At 27.8% G+C, this 3,497-nt stretch overlaps 1 pseudogene; it reads left to right on the top strand.

The window, feature by feature from the left end:
• The window catches only part of LOC107658290 (sperm flagellar protein 2-like), a 23,410-nt pseudogene that overhangs the window by 14,135 nt on the left and 5,778 nt on the right, over window positions 1–3,497 (top strand).

The following is a 3,497-nucleotide window of genomic DNA, read 5'->3' on the forward strand; positions in this document are numbered from 1 at the left end:
GCAGATAGAAGTGGGCCGCTTTCAAGACTCCCTGTGTCTGTTGAGAGATTATTACACAGCAATGTGTAAAACTACATTTCCTGAATCTACACGTGGTTTTACTCGCATCCCTTTGATTGACATCACAGATGACCATGTCGAGCAAGAGGCACCAAAAATGTAAAAAAACAAACCTCACATACTGCTGTATATTATGTTATCATCATGCCACAGACATTACAGGACTACAGCTCTTCTGCCGTGCTACTGAAGTATCAATCTCATAATGTGTGACTTTGGCTGTGTTCAGAATAGCATATATTATTTTTGCAGTATGCATGCAAATTTTCACCAATTCAGTTCAAATCTTATTCTCATCTGATAGTGTCCGTGCAGTTAAATCAATAATATTACTGAATATTAATTGCCTTTTAAACATTATACAATCTTAGCAATATGTCTACTGTTTTACATACGATTTCATATAAATAGTAAGCAATATGCAGTGTATTCTGTGTAGTAAACAGTACACTAGCATTCGATTTTGAACATAGACATTGTTTTTTTACTGTGAAGTTGTTTAGATACATTTTAATGTGTTAATATATTACACATTGATATTTCAACCCTTCTCTAACACAGTACACGTAGCAAGGTGTATACACATATACATATATATACACATACATACATATACATATATACACATACAGTATACATACACATACATACATATATACAAACACACATATATACATACAGTGGGTACGGAAAGTATTCAGACCCCCTTAAATTTTTCACTCTTTGTTATATTGCAGCCATTTGCTAAAATCAAAGAAAAACAAGTAGATAGAATAGAAACAATAGAAAGCTAGTGTTTGATTATATTTTGAAAGATAGTGTTTAATTTTGCTGTTAAGTTCATAAATACAAGGCCCTGTTTTGCCAGTAGATAATCATTTGAGAACGCTGTCTTAGCTAAATTTCAGCCACCTAAAAATCTGTGATTAAATCAGTTATCAGCAACTTAAACAATTTGATGTTGCGATCTGTCTATGCTTTTGCAGAAATCTGTGGCTGCAGTAGCTGTCTGAGGCTACTTCACTCTAAACTCTATTAAAGTGTGTTGCATTAAGTTTTATCCCTGAAATCACAAAATGAACTCCAATAAATTATATTAGCGGTTACTGAAATATATCTACTGACATATTCCTCTGAATCACATCAGCTCATTATGTTCAAGTAGAAGGTTGCGATCTTAGAAATGCCTTTGTGTGAGATCTCAAATCAATTGACAAATCAGTTGTCAAAATGTAGATGAATAGTCAATAATAGAAAAGTCTATACCAAAAAAAGTGGTTTAATGCTGTGTGAAATTGTTTATTTAAACAATATAATAGATGACAAATAAATGTTTTTTTACAATTATCATATGTATAAAAACAAATACTTTCAATGTTATAATTACTATTATATTGGTTACTAAGTTGAATATTACATTGTTAATTTATAGTTTTTAATTAAACTACCTGTCAAAAGTTTGGAATAATTAGTTTTTGAAACACTGCTCACCAAGTCTGCATTTATTAATATCAAGGAAGTGTGCATTTTTTAAATTAAAAATACAGTAAAAACAGTAATATTATGAAATATTATTACAATAGTAAAAAAACTTTTTGCAGTAAAACTTCTGAATATATTTGCAATTTAATGTAATTTATTTTCTGTGATGCAAAGCTGAATTTTAATCAGCCTTGATGTCTTAGTCTTACAATGATTTCTGGAGGATCTTGTGACACTGAAGACTGGAGTAATGATGCTGAAATTCAGCTTTGTCATTGCAGGAATAAATTACATTTGTGACCCTGGACCACAAAACCAGTCAAAATCTGGAATCTGAGGGTGCAAAAAAATTTTAATATTGAGAAAATCGCCTTTAAAGTTGTCCAAATGAAGTCCTTAGCAATGCATATTACTAATCAAAATTTAAGTTTTAATATATTTATAGTAGGAAATTTACTCTGATTATTGATTATGATATTTAATCTAATGATTTTTGGCATTAATAAAAATCGATAATTTTGACCCATACAATGTAGTTTTGGCTATTGCTACAAATATACCCGTGCTACTTATGACTGGTTTTGTGGTCCAGGGTCACATTTTTAAATATATTCAAATAGAAAATGGTTATTTTAAATTGTATTTGATTGATCAAATAAATGCAACCTTGATGAGCATGAGCATGGGATACTTGTTTCAAAAACATTAAAACATTTAAATTATTCCAGACTTTTGAACGGTGGTGTATGTTTCATGGTAATGTTGATTCTTTTATCTTTTTATGCACAATTAGACATTTTAAAATTAGATATTTCAAAAAGAATAGTTCCTACTTAAAATTCTGATTGGATATAAAATGATGATATATCTGTCTTCATGTGTGTCAGGTGTTGGCAGAGATGCAGCAGCGAGAAGAAGAGGAGGGTGATGAAGAACAGAAGCAGATGGAGGCACAGAGAGTCAAGTCAAGTCAAGTCGCCTTTATTTATATAGCGCTTTTAACAATACAGATTGTGTCAAAGCAACTGAACTATCCGGATCATATTTCACTCCAAAATCACAAGATAAAACATAAATTATATTTTGCAAAATAAGTCGAGGCTTCAAATTATTATTTTTATTAAATTTAGCATAAAATTACTTTAGTAAAACAAATAACATGTATGTATAAATTCTTGTTTTGTTATATAACTTATAAAACTTATATATAAACTATATAATATATAAATATGTAACTTTTAATAAACAGTGAATTCATTATTTATATACATTTATAAAAAATAATCATTAAATGAACACATATCACCTTCACCTAAGGTTTTTAACAACAATAAAGAAAATACTGCAAGAAAATACTATTTTCATAACTATTACACAGTAAAACATAACTTATGAAATACATTTGTACTTATTTGAATAATTTTTTAGCATTTTTATTATTTTTATTAAAATGAGTGTAAAATCAATTCAGTAGAACAAATACATTGATTTATAAATATAATTCTTATTTTGCAATAAAATATCTAAGTCAACTTATTTTAAATATTGTTAATATACTTAATATATATATATATGTTTTTTTAAATGTTTTTTAATAATTTTATATATATATTGTTCTGTTCAGAAAAAAATATGAAATTTGTGTGTGTGTGTGTAATATATTTATTTGTATTAAAATGAGTGTAAAATCAGTTCAGTAGAACAAATACCTTGATTTATAAATATAATTCTTATTTTGCAATAAAATATCGAAGTCAACTTATTTTAAATATTGTAAATATAATAAATATATATATATATATGTATATATTGTAGCGAATCAGCTCAAGGGGGAAATATTAATAATTAATCATAACTAGTTATAATTAATTATAAATATTTAGATCCGCTGTAAGTATTTACTTGACCTCTCAGGGTCAACTGTCTGTCAATTCTAAGAACGTTAATTTCCTGGT

This window comes from Sinocyclocheilus anshuiensis, unplaced genomic scaffold (genome assembly GCF_001515605.1).
Source record: "Sinocyclocheilus anshuiensis isolate Anshui unplaced genomic scaffold, SAMN03320099.WGS_v1.1 scaffold137, whole genome shotgun sequence".
NCBI lineage: Eukaryota > Metazoa > Chordata > Actinopteri > Cypriniformes > Cyprinidae > Sinocyclocheilus > Sinocyclocheilus anshuiensis.